This window comes from Rhinopithecus roxellana, chromosome 2, assembly GCF_007565055.1.
Source record: "Rhinopithecus roxellana isolate Shanxi Qingling chromosome 2, ASM756505v1, whole genome shotgun sequence".
NCBI classification, from domain to species: Eukaryota; Metazoa; Chordata; class Mammalia; order Primates; family Cercopithecidae; genus Rhinopithecus; species Rhinopithecus roxellana.
The window spans coordinates 69771488-69795290 of NC_044550.1; positions in this window are offsets into that span (position 1 = coordinate 69771488).

The following is a 23803-nucleotide window of genomic DNA, read 5'->3' on the forward strand; positions in this document are numbered from 1 at the left end:
TATTTCGCATGATCTAAAACATAATCTTCCCATTGCCTGCAGTAACTCATTTTCTATGCCCTGCCCTTTATTCTTTGGATTCTGGCTGTACAATACTGGCCTTATTTTAATTACTAGACATTGCTTTCTCTCAAACAAGGCCTTTAATATGCTTTTCTTACTGGCTGGAACTCATCCCAAGTACTTCCTGCATTTTATGTTTTTAAACTATCTTCCTCAGATCACAGCTCAAATAAAAATTTTCATTATGGAAGACTTTTCTGTTTCCTGTTATCTGATCTAGAAGTAACATGTTTCTTTTTCTCTTGGCACTTTTAACATGTTTTGATTATAAATTGATGTGATTACAATTTTTGGTCATAATTTGACTAGTGGCTATATTTTGCCAATAAACTATGAAACCAATAAGGTCACAATGATGGCTATGTTATTCATTTCTCTTTCCTCATTGCTTACAACAGTGCCTGACAGAAGGCAAATGAATAAAAAAAAAAAAAATGAGTATTGGGTGAACTATATCAAAGTTAACCCTTTTAAAAACTGTTTTAAGACACTTAATACTATATTCTAAACAGCACAGGCTTGGAGTCAGAAAGTCATAGGATCAAATTTAGTCTCCACCACATCTTTGATGTGTGATTTTAAACAATTCCACTCTCTGATGGTAACTTTTCTCTCTTTATTATGGGTGTAATATTAGCTCTACTTTGAAGTGTTTATGTATATTAAGTTCAATGATAAATATATAACTCCCAGTAGAGAGCCTCCAGAACCTTGTGATCAGTTTTAACATTCAGTAATATATTTTAAAAGGAAGTTGCAAGCAAATATTTAGTTATTTCATATATTTCAGGAAAGAGTAAAATAAAATACTGGCTATGCTTTGATATAACATACTTTCAAAAACAATACTTAACTTAACAAATTGAATTCAGTAAGCCCAGTTTAGAAAATGGTCAGTCCATATTGCACCGATACGCTTGCTTATATGGTTTGAATCTGTGTTCAAATACAAAAAAATTGATATGGCTTGGACCTGTGTCCAATACAGAATATTGGTACTGAGAAGTGGGGCATTGTTATAAAGATACCTGAAAATGTGGAAGCAACTTTGGAACTGGGTAACAGGCAGAGGTTGGAACAGTCTGGAGTGCTCAGAAGAAGATAGGAAGATGAAAGAAGGTTTGGAACTTCCTAGAAACATGTTAAACTGTTGTGACTGAAAAGCTGATAATAATATGGACAGTGAAAGTCAGAGTGAGGAGGTCTCATATAGAGATGGGAAACTTATTAAGAATTAGAGAAAATGTCACTTTTTTTATGTATTAGCAAAGAATCAAAGGCATTATGCCCTTGCCCTAAAGATATGTGAAATTTCTCACCTGAGAAAGATGATTTAGGGTATCTGGTGAAAGAAATTTCTAAGAAGCAAAGTGTTCACTATGTAGCCTGGATGCTTCTAACAGGATATGATCAGTTAAATGAGCAAATAATTGACCTGAAACTGGAATTTATATTTAGAGGGAAAGCAGAACATAAATGTTTGAAAAATGTATAGCCTGGCCTGGTGGAAGAAAAGAAAAACCCAATTGCAGGGGAGTAATTCAAGCAGGCTGCAGAAATTTGCATAACTAAAGTGAAGGCAATTTCTAACAGTGAAGACAATGGGGAAAGGGCCTTGAAGGTATTTCAGAGACCTTTGTGGCATCCCCTCCCATTACAGGCCTGGAGGCCTAGGAGAAAAGAATGGTTTCATAGTTCAGACCCAGTGCTCCACTGCCCTGCTCAGTCCCAGGGCACTGCTCCCTGCATCCCAGTCACTCCAGCTCCAGCATGGCTACAAGGGCCCCAGACACAACTCAGACCATTGCTTCAAAGAGTACAAGTCATGAGCATTGGCAGTTTCCATGTGGTGGTCAGCCTGAAGGTACACAGGATATAAGAGTTGAGGTTTTAGAGACTCCACCTAAATTTCAGAGGATGTATGGAAATGCCTGGATGTCCAGGCAGAAGCCTGCCTGGGAAGGAACCATCATGGAGAACCTTTACTAGGGCAGTGCAGAGGGGAAATGTAAGGTTGGAACCCCCACACAGAGTCTCCACTGGGGCACTGCCTAGTGGAGCTGTGAGAAGAACCCATCATCCTCCAGACCCCAGAAAGTTAGATCCCCTAAGAGCCCCCATGGTGCACCTGGAAAATGTGCAGGCACTCAGTGCAAGTCTGTGAAAGCAGCCATGATGGCTGCACCCTGCAAAGTCTCAGAGGTGGAGCTGCCCAATTCCTTGGGAGCCAAGGAGATTATTTTGGAGCTTTAAAATTTAATGACTGCCCTGCTGGATTTCAGGTTTGTGTGGGGCCCTCAACCCCTTTCTTTTGACCAATTTCTCTCTTTTGAGACAGAAGTATTTATTCAGTGCCTGTACCTTCATTTTGTCTTGAAAGTAACTAACCCATTTTTAATTTTACTAGCTCATAGACAAAATGGACTTTCCTGGTCTCAGTTGAGACTTTAGGCTTTTGACTTAATGCTGGAATACATTAAGACTTTGAGGGACTGTTTTGAGAAGAACATGAGATTTGGAAGGGGTCGTGGGTGGAATAATATGGTGTGGATCTGTGATCTCACTCAAATCTCATGTCCAATTGTAAACCCCAAAGTTGGAGGTGGGGCCTGATGGGAGCTGGTTGAATCATGGGAGCAGTTTCTCATAGTTTAACACCATTTCCCCTGGTGTTATCCTCACAAGAGTGAGTTCTCATGACATCTGGCTCTTTAGAAGTATGTGGCACCTCCCCACTCTCTCTTGTCCTTCTGCTCCAGCCATGTGAAGCGTTCACTTCCCTTTTGCCTTCTGCCATGATTATAAGTTTCTAGAGACCTCCCCAAAAGCCATGCAGATGCCAGTATCATGCTTATCATGCTTTCTGTACAGCCTGCAGAACCATCAGCCAACTATACCTCTTTTCTTTATAAATTACCCAGTTGCAGGTATTTATAGCAATGCGAGAACAGACTAATACACTTTCTTAATATTTATTTTATTATTTTAAGCTCTACTTACTACCACTTTCATTCTCCAGGCATTTTTTCAATAATACTTAGATCAAAAGTGTAATTTTTCCCATACAGGTTAGAGTTATATAACTATTTAAATCTATTATATCACATTATTTACAATCTAAATAATTTCATTACCTCCCAGTCTTATTGGCATACTTTTGGTGGTTTATTAGCAATATCATGAAATAATATGATTAAAGTCATAAAGAAATATGAGAATTAGTCCTATTTTTGTTAATTGTGTAATACTAAATAACTAATTAATAAAGGCATGCATATTTTCAGCCATTATTCATGGTGTTTTGATGGATACAATGTGTAAAACCAAATGTGTCATTTTTTTCTTCTTTATGGAAAAATAATAGGTCTATCATTTTCTTGACATTGGAATTAAATGTCATTGAAATGACATTGGTGTGAAACTTTTTGCCAAAGAAAACCCAAAATATAATATAAAAATAGTACAAAAACTAGAAATAAATGGTTTAATATAAGTAACATTTCCAGATTAGATGGACAATACTAAAATTTAAGAACATGATGATAAAAATAATGTTTTAAAATAGCTCTAGTTTTCCAGCAACAAAAGTTTCATTTCATAGGCCAACAAAGTATGCCAATGAACATAGAGTTACAAAAAGGTTAGTTAATGCAATCATGTTAGGTACCTTTCATGCTTATGATTCAAAGATATATATAAAAAAAAGAAGTTAATAATTATATCTCTAAAGAAATTTTAACATCATTGTGCTAACATATAAATACTAAATGAATTTTTTATTGAAATCAACATGACCTACAATGCAGTAAATCAGTAGCATGGCAAATTAAAATGCCCACACCTCCACAAAAGAAGTTGTATTAGTCTGTTCTCACATTCCTATAAATAACTACTTGAGACTGAGTAATTTATAAAGAAAAGAGGTTTAATTGTCTCGCAGTTCTGCAGCTGTATAGGAAGCATGCCTGGGAAGGCCTCAGGAAAGTTACAATCATGGTAGAAGGCAAAGGGGAAGCAGGAACATCTTACATGACTGGAGAAGAAGAAGGAGAAAGAGAGAGATAAGGAGGAAGTTCTACACACTTTAAAACAATCAGATCTCATGAGAACTCACTCAGTATTAGGAAAACAGCAAGGGGGAAGTCTATCCCCATGATTTAATCACCTCCCACCAGGCCCCTCCTCCAACACTGAAGATTACAATTCAACATGTGGGTGGGGACACAGAGCCAAACCATATTATTCTGTCCCTGGCCTCTCTCAAATCTCATGTTTTTCTCATATTTCAAAACACAATCATGCCTACCCAACAGTCCCCCAAAGTCCTAACTCATTCAAGGATTAACTGAAAATACCAGGTCCAAAGTCTATCTCAGGTAAGACAAGTCCCTTCCACCTATGAATTTGTAAAACAAAAAAAATAAAAATAAAAAAATTTAAAAAAAAGTTAATTACTTTCAAGATACAATGGAAGTACAGGCATTGAGTAAATGCTCTCATTACAAAAGGGAGAAATTGGCCAAAAGAAAGGGGCTGCAGGTCCCATGCAAGTCTGAAACCCAGCAGGGCAGTCATTAAATCTCAAAGCTCCAAAATAATATATTTTGACTCCATGTCTCATATCCAGGCCACACTAATGCAGATGGTGGGCTCCCAAAGACTTGGGCAGTTCCACTCCTGAGGATCTGCAGGGTACAGCCCCTCAGCTGCTTTCACAAACTGACGTTGAGTGCCTGCAGCTTTTCCAGGTTCATGGTGCAAGCTGTCTGTGGATCTGCAATTCTGGGGACTGAAAGATGGTGGCCTTCTTCTCTCAGTTCCACTAGGCATTGCCCCAGTGGAGATTCTGTGTGGGGGCTCCAACCCCACATTTCTCTTCTACACTGTCCTAGTAGAGATTCTCCAAGAAGGCTCTGCCTCTGCAGCAGACATCTGCCTGAACATCCAGGCATTTCTATACATCCTCTGAAATCTAGGCAGAGGCTTCTGAGCTCTCTCAACTCTCCCTTGTCACATTTGCAGGCTTAACATGTGGAAGATGCCAAGGCTATGGCTTGCACTTTCTGGAGCAGCAACCTGAGGCATATCTTGGGTCATTTTAGCCAAGGATAGAGCTGGAGAATCTGGAATGCAGGGAGCAGCATTCCATAGTTATGCAGGGCAGTGGGGTCCTGGGCCTGGCCCAGAAAACCATTTTTCCCTCCTAGACCTCCAGGCCTGTGATGGGAGGGTCTGCTTTCAAATGCCTTCCAGGGCTTTTACACATTGTCTTGTTTATTAACATTTGGCTCCTCTTTACTTATGCAAATGTTTGCAACTGGCTTAGATTTCTCCCCAGAAAATACGTTTTTCTTTTCTTCCACCTGGCCGGGCTGCAAATTTTTCAACTTTATGCTCTGCTTTCCTTTTAAATATAAGTTCCAGTTTCAGATCATCTCTTTGCTCACTCATATGATGCATGTAGTTCAAAGCAGCCAGACCACATATTGAATGCTTTGCTGCTTAGACATTTCTTCTACCAGATACTCTAAATCATCTCTCTCAAGTTCAAAGTTCCACAGATGCCAAGAGCAGGGACACAATGCCTCCAGTCTCTTTGCTAAAGCATAACAAGAGTTATCTTTGCTCCAGTTCCCAATAAGTTCCTCATCTCCATCTGAGACCCCCTCAGCCTAGACTAAAATCACCATCAGCATTTTGGTCACACCCATTCAACAAGAGTCTATGAAGTTCCAAACTTTCCCTCACTTTCTTATCTTCTACTGAGCCCTCCAAACTGTTACAGTCTCTGCCCATTACCCAGTTACAAAGCTGCTTCCACGTTTGCAGGTATCTACAGCAATGCCCTACTTCTCGGTACTAATTCTCTGTATTAGTCCATTCTTACATTGCTATAAAGAAGTACCTGAGGCTGGATAATTTATAAAGAAAAGAGGTTTAATTGACTCACAGTCCCACAGTCTGTACAAGAAGCATGGCTGTGGTGACCTCAGGAAACTTATAATCATGGTGGAAGGCAAAGGGGAAGCAGGCACATCTTACATGGCCAGAGAAGAAGAAAGAGAGAGATAAGAAAGAAGTGCTACACACTTTTAAACAATCAGATCTCCTGAGAACTCACTCAGTATCAGGAGAATAGCAAGGAGGATGTCTGCCCCCATGATTGAGTCACCTCCCACCAGGCCCTTCCTCCAACACTGTGGATTGAAATTTGACATGAAATTTTGGTCAAACACAGAGCCAAACCATATCAGAAGTGGTTTACTTCCTTTCCCTTTGACTCTGGACTGGACCCACAACTTTCTTGGACAACTAGAACACAACAGAAATGACATTATACAACTTATTAGGTTGAGACATTAAAGATTTGCCATTTTTGCTTTAACTTGTTTAGAAAGTTCCTTCTTGGAAATCACTCATTATGAGAAGAGAATGTAGGAAAGCCATATGGAGGACATCCAAAGTGCTCCTATTGACTTCCCCAGCTAAGCATTCAGTCAACAGCTGGTGCCAACTACCAGCCATGTTATGTGAGCCATCTTATGTGTTCCTGTCTTTGAAACTCGTACTGACTATAGCCCCAGGAAGCAATAAGTGAAGCAGAAGACCCACTCAATTGAGTCTAGTCAACTCCCCCCAAAATAAGATATACTAAATGTGATTGTCCTTTAGAACCACTAAATTTTAAAATGAGTTGCTATACAAAAGCATAAACTGAAACAGAAGATAAAGGTTTAACTCTGATTCTAAATGAATAAGGACTTTGGAGTCAGACTGCTTTTGATCCCTGAACTGGCAGGGGTTGTTTGACCTTGACCAATTCACAATTCTTCCCATTTCTCTGAGTCTCAGTTTCAATATGAATCACTTCATAGGATTTTTGTGAGAAGTGAAAAGAAGAGTTCCTGCAAAGCACTTACACGGTGACTGGAAATTAGTAAAAAGTTCTGTAAATGTTGGTTGTTGCCGTGTTGTTGCTATTGATGTTGATGGTAACTTTGTCTGTAGAAAATATTATACATGAAGTTTCACTCTGCTGAGGACTTCTGGTGTTAAGCAGGGGATGGAGAAATAAAAAAGCATAGGATCAGAAGGGCTTATGTCCAGAAACGTATTTCAAAGGACATCTTTTAAATAAAAGCAATATTTTTGCATGTAAAGGCAATTTAGAAATTGAGTCTATAAAGCTATGACTTATTTTTCATCAATTATATTTTTAGATAAAGCATATTATACTATGCCTCCTTTTCTAGAAATATTCAAATTCATGCATTTATTATGATGTTGTTATGAAGCCTGAATACCTAAAGGTAGTTGACTATCTGTAGTTTGGAATAATAATAGAACTGGCATTACTACTTACTTAATGAAAAGAGTTGTTTTGGTTATTTAAAATAAAACTGAAGTTATCCCAGAAATATGTTGTAAATCACAGAAGTCATACACATGTTGTGATAATATTTCCTGATACACCCCATTGCATTCTTCATTTCTCAGATTAAATTTTACTTTCTGACACGAACTCTCATTTGTACTGGATAGTCATAAAACTGTTTCCTTTCTTATTTATATTTTAAAAATTTCTGACCGGGTGTGGTGGCTCACGCCTGTAATCCCAGCACTTTGGGAGGCCGAGGCAGGTGGATCACGAGGTTAGGAGATCGAGACCATCCTGGCTAACACGGTGAAACCCCATCGCTACTAAAAATACAAAAAATTAGCCGGGCATGGTGGCGGGCACCTGCAGTCCCAGCTACTTGGAAGGCTGAGGCAAGAGAATGGCATGAACCAGGGAGGCGGAGCTTGCAGTGAGCTGAGATCGTGCCACTGCACTCCAGCCTGGGCGACAGAGCAAGACTCCATCTCAAAAACAAAACAAAACAAAACAAAACAAAACAAAACAAAACAAAACAAAACAAAAAAACAATTCTCAGTGGCATTCTCTAATTAGTTCTAAATTTTGACATCACATTCAGAATGGCTTTTCTTTGTCCTTAAGGGGAAATTGATATTGGATTGATACTAATAGCTAGTATCAATTTGTGTATCACTGCAAACGGTAAACCACTAATTTCACTTGCAATGAGTCAAACTCCTAATTTCCTCCACATCAACCCTTTATAGCTCAGCAGGACATGTCTCTTCTCTCAAGACCATTATAGATTTAATTTATCCAATAAGGAAGGGTGGTCATTCTGATACATGATTATGAAAAATTATGCTACTGCTTCCTACCGATCTGTCTGCAAAGCCACATGAGCATCTCCTTCAACGCTATTTCCTTAAAGCTCTCCTATGCTCGACTAGTTTCTATAGGGTTCATAACATTAACATAAACTTAGCACAGTTCCAATATATCATAAAAAAATGCAAAAGAAAGCAAATTAAGCAAAATTAAATCTCATTTATAAAAATGATTAAAGAGAGCACATATATTAAAATTTATCCAGCAGTTTCTAAAGACACTATTTTATTTAGTGTAGATTAAAGGTAGCTAACACTTAAGCTCAGTCAGCCCAGTTTGTTCAGTTCTTTCTCTTAGAATTGGCCTACTCGGAAACCTTTTGATAAATATAAAAGCTGCCTTCAAATTCCTATTTTCCTAATCACATGAATTAACAGAAAAAAATGACAGTACACATCTCAGAATTTGCTGCGATATTTTTCAAATATTAAACAGGAAATCCTCACAACATCATAAATATAAGAAACTTTAATGATAAGAATACAAAGATAAGATAATTGGTCAATGCCAGCTATCAAATTAATAATTAATGACTAAAACAAAATGTATGCTTTTAGATTCTCAATCACTAGACTTGTGTTTAGGCATCTTAATATTATTTTTTAAATCTTAAATGGCATATATGAGTTATATCATTTGGAAAGTATTATGAGGATACTGGAAGATAATTTCTTCAGTTTGTCCAGGCTGTGATGAACACAGAACTCACAATTCAATCCTACTGGTGATTTCACAGTGAATATCTTTACAATAATATAATGCTTTCCATGCAAGATAGAATCATAGTAAGTGTAACTTAGATGTCAGACCAAAGCCACAGCCTCACGGCAAATAAATAATTCTGATTGCATTTCCAGGCTTCCGTGTTCAGTAGAGACTCAACCAATGACTATATGAGCTAAGTTGTCCATCATCAGTTAGGTGTCATAAGACTTACCTACCATAAAGATAGGCATGACCAGTGATGAGCTTCCGGACATGCTACCCCAAAATATGACGGTTGGTGTATTCAGTATTTCAAGTGGAAAGAATTTGAGAAATCGAATGTGAAAACGTCTCTGTGACTTTCCCCCACCTTTCTTCCCTAAAGGTCATAAAACCTAGGAAGGCTTTTCTGACTTTCCCCTAAGGCAGGTCATAAGATTCTCAAGTTAGAGATACTCTCTTTATATCCAGAGGAAAGGAGTATCATTATCTCTGGAGAAAGAGGGACACAGAAACCTAAATGAACAAGCTTTGCTAAATTTCCTCCAGTTTCTTCCCTTTAGCTCATAACCACTTTGTCCCCTGATACTTCTCCATGACACTCTACTTTTCATCAAACAGTATAAAAAAGCCACCTAGGTTTAACTGTTTATTCAGTCTTCAGCTCTTTATGAAGGACACAGTGTCACATAAAATTTATATTAAGTAAATCTGTATGCTTTCTTTTTGTTAATCTGTATTTTATTAAAGGGGCCTCATTTGATGAACCTAAGATGGGTAGAAGGAAAAGATACGTTCCCTCCCCTACATCACCAATACCTTAATACCAAGTGGAAGTAGCAGTATATAAGGATATATAAAGAATAGAAACCAGGAATGTCCTGCAGGCACAGCTAAATTGCATGAGGCACTGGCTCACATTCTCACTTCTATCTATTCTTGCTGCATTGCAGCCTTTCTCTCAAATCACAACTATGGCTCCAAATTCAAACTCAGCTTAAGGATGGTATCGCATGTTGATACCATGCAGATACAAACAGCAGTCCCATCATATTTAGGAGGAATTAAAGGACAGTGGAGAAGAAAATGTTTTCCAATAGTCAGAATTTCAAACAATACATTTGGTTGTCCATTTTACCTGAAGGAGAGATGACCTGAGACATAGATTGAAGGAGGAAAGATGGTCCTCTTTCCCTGTCCTTGGCCCACAAATGACCACTAAGATTCTGTTCCAAAATGTGAAATATGAGAAAGCTATGCAAAGATACAAAGTCCAGCTAGAAATTATTTGTGCCACCTGTGCTACAGTCACGTACAACAAGGACAGCAACAGCAGCAGCAATAAGAATCAGCTGAAGATAGAACCAGTGGTAGCATTCCAGCTAGGCAATTTCTCTGGGTTGTTCTGCTCACATTGGTCCTTGTCCAAGTCTTGTTTTACAGAGTCCTCTTAAATTTCATGATCTTGCAGAATCCTTTCTAAAACTTATTATTTTATTCAAAACAACCAGAGGTAATGTTTTGAAATTAAGGTGTATGGTACATTGTCTTTTGCCTCTGTGTAAAAATAATATAAACGTTGTTTAATTTACCAAGTTACAGATTTAAGTGAACATTAGTTTTTCCTATACCCATATGTGCACTTTTTTGTAAAATCCAGTTTTAGCATGATTCCTGATAAGTCATTTTAGGAAGAACCCCCAACTCTTGGTATCTTATCACCCTAGACATCTGATCTGCATCCTTATCCTCCACCATCCTCCAGGTAATGTTTGATCATTGTGGCCTATGTCCAACAAGAATCATATTAGATAAGGTTAGCTAGATTCTCCTCTTACCCATAATGTTTCCTTTTGGTAATTTTCCATCCACCAACAACCACCTAACTACTCAGCTAGAAATTTCCATTTGGTCATGCCATATTTGGAATTGAGCCCAATCTCCCTCTACTCATGATAAATCCCAGTGAAATGGCCCCTATACCTATGGCAATAGTCCTCCCTCCCCACAGACACACCTTGAATAACGTCTGCCTTATCATCTTTAAAAAGCATAATTTTATTTTAACACAAGAAATATGTTTTATGAGTTTAATCCTGAGTCTATTAAAAAATGAAAAATATCTTTACTTCTAATGTATGAATATCTATGTACAGAGATTTGTGTTTCAGAGCTAAATTGACATTCTATGATTACATTTTATGCATAACATAGCCACAATAGTTAACAACAAATTTACATATATTGAAATGCACTAAAATATTATTTGCATGTTTTTGCTTATAATGTGAAAAAAATTGAAAGTGATTAGAAAATTTCTAAAATATTGAAAGAATCATACTAATTGGTACTTGGTAGCTGAGATTGATATGTTTTTTTCTAAGAGGAAATATGAAGATTTTTCAGAACATTATTGCATTTGAAATAGAATGCAAATTAAAATTTAATTTGTACATTTAATTGGTTTTAACACAGGAAGTAGTCTAAGTACACTAATGTGGCAGGACTGTGAAATAATCAGTAAGTAATAAAATAAATTTTAAAAATGCGTAATTGAAAAGCAATAATAAATAATGTTTACTTTGTTTTGAATAATCTATGAACTATAATTACTGCTTCTGTTTATTCATTTCTGGCTCAAAAACATAAATCAACTTAAGGCCAAGTAGGCTGCTTTCTTTTTCTTTTGATATTTTGGGGAGTTTTTTAAATTTTTTCTTTTTGAATTTTTGCAGGGGGCAAATTTCTGCTTTACCCTTAAGCTGGAAGAAGACTCTGCTAAACCCACAAATGAAAAACATAATTTAAAACTTAGGTGCATCATTTACCATTTGAATTATCATAATTAAGCATGTTAAGTAGTCCATTGCTTCAATGTCTGAGTTTTTCTGCGTTCAGAGTACTCAAATAACACTGATGATATTTTTTACCACTGAGCCAATAAAGAAACTATCATCAAATGGAGCAAGTGACTGAAAAGAACTGTGGTCACTACAAATGTCAATGAAGCCAGAAATGGTCCTTTAAAAATCAGCTATGCTGCCAATGAATGCAGAAATGGCACAGCTTATGAGTCATTGACATAACCAACATAATAGTATAATACTAATCAATTAATACCACAGCTAGGATATTCCAGCATTTTAATTCATTTTGACATGTTCAATTTAAAAGACCACATTCCATGCCTGTAGAGATACATTATTTGTATTACCAAAAACGTTTATATTTTTCTATCTTTTTGAAAAAATAAAAGTGATTTAAAGCAGTCATTTGAACTTTACTCTGTTCTTAAATATGGCAGTGGGGAGCAGGGAAGCATTAGAAATAATAAAGAACATTCTCTTTTTCCAGTCTCCAAACACATATTTAATTGGAATAATGTAACTGATGGATGTCCTCCACAAAAATATCTAGAGGTGATGGACCATGCCCAAGTTGCTCGCAAGGCACTTAACAAATGAGGACAAGAGAGAGAAAGAAACAGAGGCAGAATAAGAAAGCATTTCAGACAGAGTAAGTTCTAGCTTTTTTTAAAGTAGAGATATAAAAATGTCAGAATTATTTTAAAGTGTTTGATATATAAATATGTAATAATGTCTCAGTATCTCAAAAGAAATAATGCAACTTACAAACGCTCTTAGGTCTGAATTTATGTACTGAGTTTTTCTAATCCAGAATCTAAATTAAAACAAATCTCGACTCTGATTACATACTGATGCAAATTAGTTTGCCAGAGTTATCATGATAAAATATATGCTTATACAAATCCGTAGGCACATGTAAGCACATACTGATACTGCCTAACATGCTACCCCAATTGGTATTGGTATTGTGTGAAATATTTAATTTACAATTAAAATTATAACAAGGCAATGGCTTCTGCCAGGCTCTCCCCAGTTCACACTAAAATACCTATGAAAAAAATACTTTTAAAACCATGAAAACTTACTTTTTTGAAAATAAAACTACTGCTGCTTTATAAATAGTTTACCCTAATTATAATGTCTAATAATTTCATGAAGAAAAAAATATCCAATGTTCTTTTACATCTAGGAGGGATCAGCTTCACAAACAGCAAAGAAAGTAGAAAGATCCTTCACTGAATGCTTAGGAACCAGAAACCCATAAGCCATAACAGCCACACTTTAAAAGCTGACAGTGTTCCATTACTGTAGATTGTTAATTTCTAAGGAATCCTATCTTTTATCATTAATCCTCTGTTTTCTATGTCATGAAGATATATGACTGCTTTGACACTCAAAATATTTTAGATTAAAACAGAAATTGGGGATTGGCAGTGTATGTTTTATATCGCTGCTGTAACAAATTACCATCAACTTAGTGCCTTAAAACACAAATCTAATATCTTACAGTTCTGGAGTTCAGAAGTCTGACAAAGGTTTCATTGGACTAAAATCGAGGAGTTGGCAAGGCAGCATTCCTTTATGGACACTCTAGGGAAAATCTATTTCATGGTCCGTTCCAGCTCTTAGAGTTTGCCTAGATTCCTTGGTTTGTGGCTTGATTCTATCTACAAAGTGAGTAATGGCAGGTTGAGCATTTTCATTGTATCACTCTAACCTCACTTCCATAATTGCATCTACTTTTCTGACTCAGGCTCTGACACTTTTGCCTACTACTGCCACATTTAAATGATCTTTTTTATCCCATTGGACACATTAGTATAATCAAGATAATTCTATGTTAAGGTCGAAAGACTAGCAACTATAATTCCATCTACAATGTTAATTCTCCCTTGCCATGTAACGGAACATATCCACAGGTTCTAGACATTCAGACATAGACATATTTGCAGGGAAGGGTTGGGCGGGAGTGGGATTACTCTGCCTAACAAGCACTATAATACTGTCTGCTGCAAACTATTAAGAAATTATATAATGGACACAAACTGAAATGCTGAGAGGAGTAAAATTTGTAGACTATATTTTCCAGGTACTCTAACAATGTATTATAGAAGTAATACATGGGATACAAGTAAACTGCCTCAGGTAAGCAAAGTCATAAGAGATATATGACAACGTAATACTGACATGAAGTTGTTAACAAAACATCCATCAGCATGGTACACTAAGTTAATTAGAAAAGCACTCCCATAGTCTAAATGCAAACATATAGGTACTGTGGATAAAATCTAATATAAAAAAGGTTCAAAAAACATAGCTGAATTCAAAAAGAAAAAGAAAAAGGGAAATAATTAAAAAAAAAAAAAAAAAAAAAAGAAGAAGAAGAAGAAGAAGGAAAGAAGTAAGAGGAAAAAAAAATAGCACAGGCCAGAAGTACAGGGGAAACTGAAAGCCTCTGCTGTGAGAGGGAGCTGATGGTCTAAGAAGATCTGAGTTCATGCATCAGCCTTAGAAGTCCCTGAATTGTGTTTTAATGTGCTCATAAAGATGGGAAGCACTACCTTGAACGAGCATGAGGTGGTAGGCTGAATCTGAGATACTTATATCATGCTCCAAAGTGGTATTTTCCTGATTTAAAAAAAAAAAAAAATTAAAAGGTGTAAAAACTACTTCGATGGCTTCTCCTGCTTCTCACTTAGGAGAGTAGGTGTTTAAAAATATACCTGAAAAAATTTACATCTTGATCCATGCACAGTGTGAAGTCTGAATTTGAAATATATTTTTGATGCTGAAATCTTAATCTATGAAATTAAAATAAAATCAGTATGGGAAAGGTGAGACAACTAAGGACTTCAGCAAAAAGAAAAAAGAAAAAAAAAACTTTTTACCAAATCTCTTTAAATCCAAAGAACAGAAGGCTACATAAAGTAAAATATCAAATATATATATATATCAACATCTACTTTAAGGAATGAAACACTAGGAGAGTTTGTCATTAGACATAGCCATCAGGTTATTTAAAGATCTCATGACTCTAAATTGTAAAAAAAACATGAGATTATGAGATAAATATGTTCTAAGTAATTAGTAAGAAATAGATACCTTAAAGAAAAAAGACAGTATAAGAAAGTGATTTTTAAAATATGTAACTTCCAAAGTAAAAACTGTTTTTTATTAAAAATGAAATTCAATAGACAATTAAAATAATAGATTTATTTTGTGAAAGAAAAAGTGAGTGACCTGAATATTCCAAAAAACATAATCACCCAGAATAAATTACCGAAGGTTATATAGAGATAGAAAACTGTTAAGACTGAAATACCATCATCTTTAGCAGAACAAAAATAAATAAATCTACAACCGATATATTCCTCTTCTGAACAGAATGTAATAGCTTTCGTACTACTATTACCAAAAACAAAAGGAAAAGCCAAGCAAAGTGGAAAAAAAAAATTCTTAAAGAAAATAAGAAAGTTTCAGAAGCCTGAAGGACCAGTAGGGCCAACATTCTGAAGAGAAGAATGTCATAGAAAATCAAGCTGACATTCTACATATACATTTCTCCAAGAGGTATTTACCAAAAATGGGCACAGCAAGAGATTGAAAATCTAGGCTTAGCTGAGACAGAACCACTCCTGAGGAACAAAAAGACATCAGAAGAACTTTAAGCAGTCTCCAGTGATAGAGATAAAATTGGAGATTTGAGCAGCATAAAACAAACTGTCAGATTTACCTTTATTGCTCAAAATCTGATGTGACAAGAGGTAGAAGGTTACAAAGCTAAGTTGAATACATACTGAAAGAAGGGAGCTTTCTAATATCAGTTAACACTGAAGAGTTAAAGATTTATCTTTAGAGTCCAGCTAAGAAAAGGTCCCAGGGAATATTCCAGACTTTTGTTGCAATTTGTTGCAATTCCTAACTAGCTATACCCAAGGAAAATGGCTAAAGGGAGAGAAGCGAACCCTTAAAAAACATAACCTTACCTCAATCCAGTTCAACCCTGATTAATTTAAGGTAACATTTCTTAAAACGCCATCTGCATATGTGAAAAATCTTTTCATCCTAATACTAAGATGCTATTTACCTTTTCCATTTTGTTGACATCTGCATTGATGGTGCAAAAGCAATGTCGGTTAAAAAAGTTGGGGTCATAACACAAATTAAAGCTCTAGCACCAAGCTGCACTAGCACTCATATTGCACTCTGCTTCACAGCTTGGATCCACAATTAAAATCCCCACACAGTTTTTTAAAATGTCAATTTCACATACGACAAAGAGGTAAAAGGTATTAATTTTATTAAATCTTGACCATTAAAAATAGTATATATTTCTTGATGATGATAATGTAATCATGAGTAAAGCAATTCTGTCCTTTTCTGAAAAATAGGGTATTAACTTCAGTCATGTGTGTTTTTGAATCGTAAGCTGGACTGGATACACTTTTTCCATGGGACATAACTGTTGAATGGAAACCTAAAATGAAGAGGTCAAGTGAATGAAGCAGGAGCAATATTTGAAGAGATAATGATCAAATGTTTTTCTAAATTGTATGTAATAAAGAATGTATCACCGGTAAGAAAAATAAAATAATGAAAAATGTGATTCATACAAAAAAAGACAGTATAAAGATAGACAAAAGTGGAATAAGTAGAAAACATACAATAAACCAATAGATATACATTTAAATATATCACTTCTTATATTTAATAGAAAGAAAATAAGTACTCCGATTAAATACAATATTTTCAAACAAATAAAAATTCCCATATCTGCTGCTTTTAACAGACATGACCTAAAACTAAGAAAACAAAAAGATTGAATATAAAATAATATTAAAAATAAAACCATAAACAAGCACAAAAAGATGGTATGAAACAAAAGGAATAGAAAATGTAGATTCTAAGATTGAAATCATTAGTACATGCAAAGAGGGCCATATCATAATGATAGCATGATCAGTCCACAAAAAGACATAACAGTTATAATTATATTAGCACCTTGTAATATAGCTTTAAAATGCTGAGCCAATAATTGGCAGTAATAAATGAAAAAATGGGTAAATTCAGAATAAAGGGATTCATAGTGATATATGATTGTCATACATATTGACATATGATAAATAACATCAACATATTGACATAAATAGAAAGCTGTACCCTACAATGACAGACTTTAATTCTTTTCAAGTGCACATAAAACAATTACTAAAATTGATAATTTTCTTGATTCTTTAGCAAGGCTTAATATGTTTCAAAGATTTAAATTATTTAGAGAATATTATCTGACCACAGTGAAATTAATCAAGAAATCAGTACAAACTACTAACTAGAATATCCCCAAATGCCCTAAACAATGCATATATTGAATAAGAAATCACTACAGAAATTTTAAAAAGTATTTTAACTGAAATCTAATTGAGATAGAACTTTTTCAGTTTTGTAAGAGGCAGTTAAAGCAGAATTTAGAGGCACACTCAGACCTTTAAAAACATATAAAAGAATGAAAGTTGAAAATAAATGATTTACCTACGCTTCCACCTCAAGATGACAGAAAAATAGCACAAAATCTTACCAAAGAAAACAGAAAGGAGGAATTAATAAATGTAAAAGTAAAATCAGGGAAATAGAAAACAAATGTACAATGCAGAAAGTCATCTAAGATTAAAGATTTTTGTTTGAAAATATGAATTTTTAACTACTTTTAATGAGTTATTTGCAGAACTAGTCCAGAAAATAGAAATAAAGAGACCAATATCAATTTAAATGAAGAGAACATTATAGATCCTGTAAACATTAAGTGATAACTTAAGAATATTGTAAACTTTAATAAGTTTGAAAATATAAATGAAATGGTCATACGCCTTGGAAAACACAACTTAGAAAAAAAACTGGAATACCAGATTTAGCATGTTTAAAGAAATTGAATCCATTTCTAACACTTTCTACAAATAAAACTTCAGGCACAAAAGGCTCCACTAGTCAAATCCAAATGTTGAAGAAGAAAATAGCATCAATTTTATATAAACTCTTCTAAAAGACAATGAAAGAAATAATTATTTCCAACATGTCCCAAATTGCAAACAAAAACCTGAAAAGGGCATTATAAGAAAGAACAATTACACAACCACCTCTCTTATTAGCATAAATGGTAATACTCTACATATTTGTAAATTGGATCAAACAATGAAAGAGAAAAATAACATCACAACCAAGTGGGTTCTATTCCATACATGCTAAGTGTGTTTAGCATTTGAAAATTATAGATTTTGGTACATTAACAATAAAAATATTGTCCCAATAGATTTTTAAATGATTTGATATTATTCAAAAATCATTACTGATTAAAAATAAAACTCCTTTTGGAAAGTAAATCTTATTTTTATAATGAATTTTTAAAAGACTTAATCCTGAGATCAGAAGGAATACAAAGATTCTCAGTAAACAAAATTTGTTCAGCACTACACAAGAGGTGGTAGACAACTGCAATCAGATCAGAAAAGGTTTTAACAATGGCAGTTAAGGAAGTTGGAAATTTTAAAAATATGTATGAAAACTTTCATTATTTACAGGTGACATGACTGTCATTGCAGAACCTCTAAAAATATTTTCAAAATATTAAAATTAGTAAGTTAGGCCAGGCACGGTGGCTCACCTGTAATCCCAATACTTTGGGAGGCCAAGGTTGGTGAATCGTTTGAGCCTATGAGTTTGAGATCAGCACAGGCAACATAGTGAAACTCAGTCTCAAAAGAAAAAAAAATAATAATAAGTGAGTTTAGCTAGATTTCGGGATGCAAAGGCAACATATTACCACAAATAGTGCCTTTCTATAGAACACATGCAATTGTAAAAATATAAAAAATTAAAATATAATACAATTTTAAGAGCATAAAAATCAAATATCTAAAAGTCAGTGTGCAAACCAGTACACTGAACACTCATGAGATTAATGATAGGTATCAGTCAAAATGTTAGCTAGAAGAATATAGCACATTCATGAATTTGAAGTGTATTTTAATAATATAAATTTCCCCAAATTCATGTACAGCTTTTGTGCCATCCTAATCAAGATCCAAGTTGGTGCCTGTGTGGGTACTTGTGTGTCTACATAGAAGTTGGCAAACTGTTTCCAATGTATATATGGGAATGTAAAGAGCCAAGAGTAACAAAGACAATCTCAGGGGAGAAAGCTGGAGAACCTACATTACCAGGTATCAAGACTTATCATTAACTACTGCAATTTACAAACTGTTTTATTGACAAGCCTAAAAGATATTTTAAAAGTGTTTAAATAGGGTCTAGAAACAGATACCATGCAAGGTCATATAATAATAAAGCAATGGCGCAATACATTAGGTAAGGAAGATAATTCTAAAAATGGTGTTGAAACAACTAGGCAGTTACATTAAAAATGAATCTTAACACCTCATATCATAAACAAAATTCAACTGCAGATGGTCTATAGATCTAAATATAGAAGCTAAAGCAACAAGGATTTTGTTAGAAAACACAGGCGATTATACTTCTGATCTTGAGTATCAAGCATTTCTTATGAAAGAAAAAGAACAGTATAAAAAACGGTACCTTGGATTATATTAAAATTTATTTGGTCAAAATATACTATTGAGAATGAAAAAAAGTCTGGGCTCACAACTGGTGGCTCTCAACTGTAATCCTAGCACTTTGGGAGGATTGCTTGAGTCCAGGAGTTCAAGAACAGCCTGGGCAACATAATGAGACCTCCACCTTCTCTACAAAAACTTTAAAAATTAGCCAGGAGTGGTGGTTCACGCCTGTGGCCTAGTCACTTGAGAGGCTAAGGAGAGACCATCACTTGAGCCTAGGAGGTTGAGGGTACAGTGAGCCATGATCGCATCACTGCAATCCAGCCTAGGCAAGAGAGTAAGACCCTATCTCAAAAAAAGAAAAGACAAAAATATTTAATATTTGCATATTAAAATCAATGTCTTCAATATTTATGTTGTTGGATATATATTTGTTATATCCAACAAAAACATAAATGAAATAAAGACAAACTCTTAAAAATCAATAAAAAAAAGTAGAAAACAAAAGGGAAAAATACAGACTCTTCAAAAAAAAAATCCAAGTGACAAATTTATATATATGAAAAATGCTGAAATTCATTAGTCATAGTTATTAAAGAGATTCAAAGTAAAACAGGTTGAAATACCACTGTATATCCACTACCACAATATTAAAATGAAAAACAAAACTAATTTCAAGTGTTAGCAGGTGTATGGTGTATAGAGAAATTTGACCTCATATGCTGCTGATGGAAGTTCAAACTGGTAATATTTATAAAATAGTTAGGTTGTAGTTCTACAGCTTAACCCACACATGCAGTGCAATTGAATTATTACCATTCTGCATATATATATATATATATATATATATATATACTGAAATTTAAAAACATATTTGTCAAAAGATATACAACATATATTCATAGTAGTAATATTTAATACAAATTTGGAAAATAACTCTAATGTCCATCAATAACTAAGAAATAGTGACATATTCATGCAATGGATTGCTATATGGCAAGGAAAATGAACTATTAAATCTTTGTGCTACAATACGAATACATCTCACAAACAATGCTGAGGGAAAGAAACAAGACACACAAAAAGACAGGCTGTAGAGTTTCATACATATAAAAGAAGCAGCAGCAGCAATAGCAACCTCTGATGTAAGAAGTCAGGATAAAGATTATTCTGGAATTGACAGTGACTCCAAAAGGGTCAGCATAATGTGGAACACTTCTGGAATGCTGGGGAAGTTCTGTTTCTGCATCAGGTGGTGGCTCCACAGAAGTGTTTTTTGTGTGAAAATTTGAGTCTAACATTTAAATTTGGTGTACTTTTTCTCGAAGTAAGTCATAGTTCAGTAAACATTTATACCAAATAACTTAAAGACAAAATGCAAGTTACAATTAATAAATATCCAAATTTGAAATCATATTATTTCAATAAATGTAATTTTATGCATTTATTTTTAAATTTTAAATATTAATATGTATTTTACAAAATATTGCTATTTGCAATTTAAATGTTCAATGGTCATCTCACTGCTAATGATTTTACGTGTCTTTCATGTTCTGTGTAGAGGACACATATACAATTTCAAGATAATTTCAACTGTTGAGAGCTGCAAAATGTTTCTTTTTTTGCTTTGTGTAACATTAGTGAATGTGTAACTCCAAACCATGAACTGCAATATCAAAAGAAAGAAGTTCTGCACTATTTATGTGATATGACATTGTGCAAAACCTATTGCTCTGGTGCTTTCTAAAGGAAAGATTTGTCAAGTTAATTAATGTATCTTCTATTTTTCCTTTGCACTTCTGCTACTCAAATCCTCCTTATGCTCAAGAGCAAAGTCCATCTTTGAGCAGTCCAATCTATATATTTCATAATTAATGTGGTCACCTTTTTGGTTTAAAGTATAGGCCAAGAGATGTGGAGAGTGTTTTTCTGGAACCTGAAAGGTGTAGCAAAGTATATGTTTAGTGCAATGGGTTGTCATATGGCAGCAGTGAGTGCTGCATTCTGCCAGCAGATGTATGTGTTGGAGTGTGTTCACACAGGCTCCCAAGAACTGTTAAATTTTCAAAAATTTTGCAAGTCAATTTTTAACATAGACACTACTAGAAATGGGACTTTATAAACTTATATTTAAATAAATTATATTAAAACTAAAGGAATATTCAAAATTCATCAATTCCTAAATACTTTAATACAGTTTGCTGCTTTCTATGCTCTTGAGATTATTTGTCTCATCTAACCGGTGAGATGGGGCTACCATATAATGGTGTGCTGCTGTGCATCTCCTTCCACACTAGTAGCTTGAAATTAGCCACATTGGGATAATTTACATTTTAAAAAAATGGGCAAATACTATAAATCAGGGTTTGATTTACAGTTTTGTTGTCTAGACTTTAAAAAGTCATAGAGAAAATGTTAATAACTTGCATTAAGCCTAAAAACGTGTCTTGTCTGTAGCCACTACCTTGCTAGTAGAAAAAAATTGGGAAAATATTATTCCATTATTCTAAACCTATTATCTGATTTGGCAAAGAAGTTGCTCACATCACTGATGAACAAGTGAAGTTCAAATACATGTCTGTGTTGTTTCACTGTCTTATTAATGTAAATGAAAATATCAACCAACGTTCATGTCAGGACTACGCTTGTTAGTGAATACACTGGTAAGCTGGCTTCATATACAGGAGTTCAGCAAAAGTCAATGAAAACATTCTGTGAAAAGCAATTGGCTATACAGAATTTACAATAAATAATATTGAATATTTTATTATTATTTGTAAGTTGTGTGTTATACAACTTTATATCAATAAAATGTATGATAAACATATTAGCATGTGTATATATACATATACACACATTTGCATGTGTATCTATAGAAACATATACATATATGCATTTTTGGAGCCTATTAATCATTTACCATCATAACAATTAGAGACACCCAAGTGTTATCGAATAAATTAGATCTAATAATACTTTTTTGTGATTGTCATGTAAAGGACTTTCCAAAGTCATGGCCAAGAGAAGGATCCCTTTTGACAGGATCTAGGATTGGTACCATTATGAAGGTTCAGTAACTCTCCTAAGACCCATAATTCGTAAGTGGCCATAGGAGGCCCTAAAACCAGAAAGTCTTAACTCCAGAGGCTACTTTTTGACTCTGCAATCTTTCATGAGAGCACAGCATTCATCTCAGGAAAGCACAAATATTTTCATATTAGAAAATAAGAGCAAATAAGACATTTTTTAATTGTACATGCATTTATAATAATAAAATCTCTTGAAAATAGAAAAGAAATAACTTTATAGTGTTTAACTACTAAAACTTACAACAAGCATCTCACCGATATTTAGTAATATACTAAATACTTAGAAGCATTTTATTTAATATGAGATGCAAAACAATACTTTAAAAAAAATTGCACATGCATTTAAAATAATAAAAACTTCTTGAAAATAGACAAGAAATAACTTTATAGTGTTTAATACAACTTATAGCAAGCATCTCACTTACATTTAATAGCACTTTATTTAATATTAGGTACAAAACAAGATTTACCACTATCATCCACAGTAACCAATACTTTGTTGGAATTAGCTAAGGCTTTATGAAAGCAAGTACAAATGAGCAGTTCAAAAATTTTAATGTAGTAATAAGTGTATTTGCTTTATGCAAATATTATATTATTGTCTACTAGAAAATCCAAAATACTAAGCCAATGGTAGTATCACCAAGGAGTGGGCAAAGTTCTTAGGGAGGCAATATCAGATACTAGTAAAGATTTCAGGCTGGACGCAGTGGCTCACTCCTATAATCCCAGCACTTTGGGAGGCTGAGACAGGCGGACCACAAGGTCAGGAAATCGAGACCATCCTGGCTAACACGGTGAAACCCCATCTCTACTAAAAATACAAAAAATTAGCCAGGCATGGTGGCACACAAGTGTAATACCAGCTACTCGGGAAGCTGAGGCAGGAGAATCGCTTGAACCTGGGAGGCAGAGGTTGCAACGAGCCAAGATATGTCACAGCACTCCAGCCTGGGCAACAGAGCAAAATTCCATCTCCAAAGTTTTTTTAAAAAAAAGTAAAAATAAGATAAAATAAAATGGATTTCAAGCTCTGGAGACAAATTGTATGGATTCAAATAAAGCTTTACTCTTATATGATTTAGCACATGTTACTTAAGCTCTTTGTACCTCGGTTTTCTTATTTGCATAATGGAGATAATAATGGTATCTTTCCATAAGAATATATAATAAGTTGATATATGGATGGAACTTTGACAACATCTGTCACATAGTAACCACCATGTAACTTATTGCTATTTTTATTACTAAAAACCCACAATAATA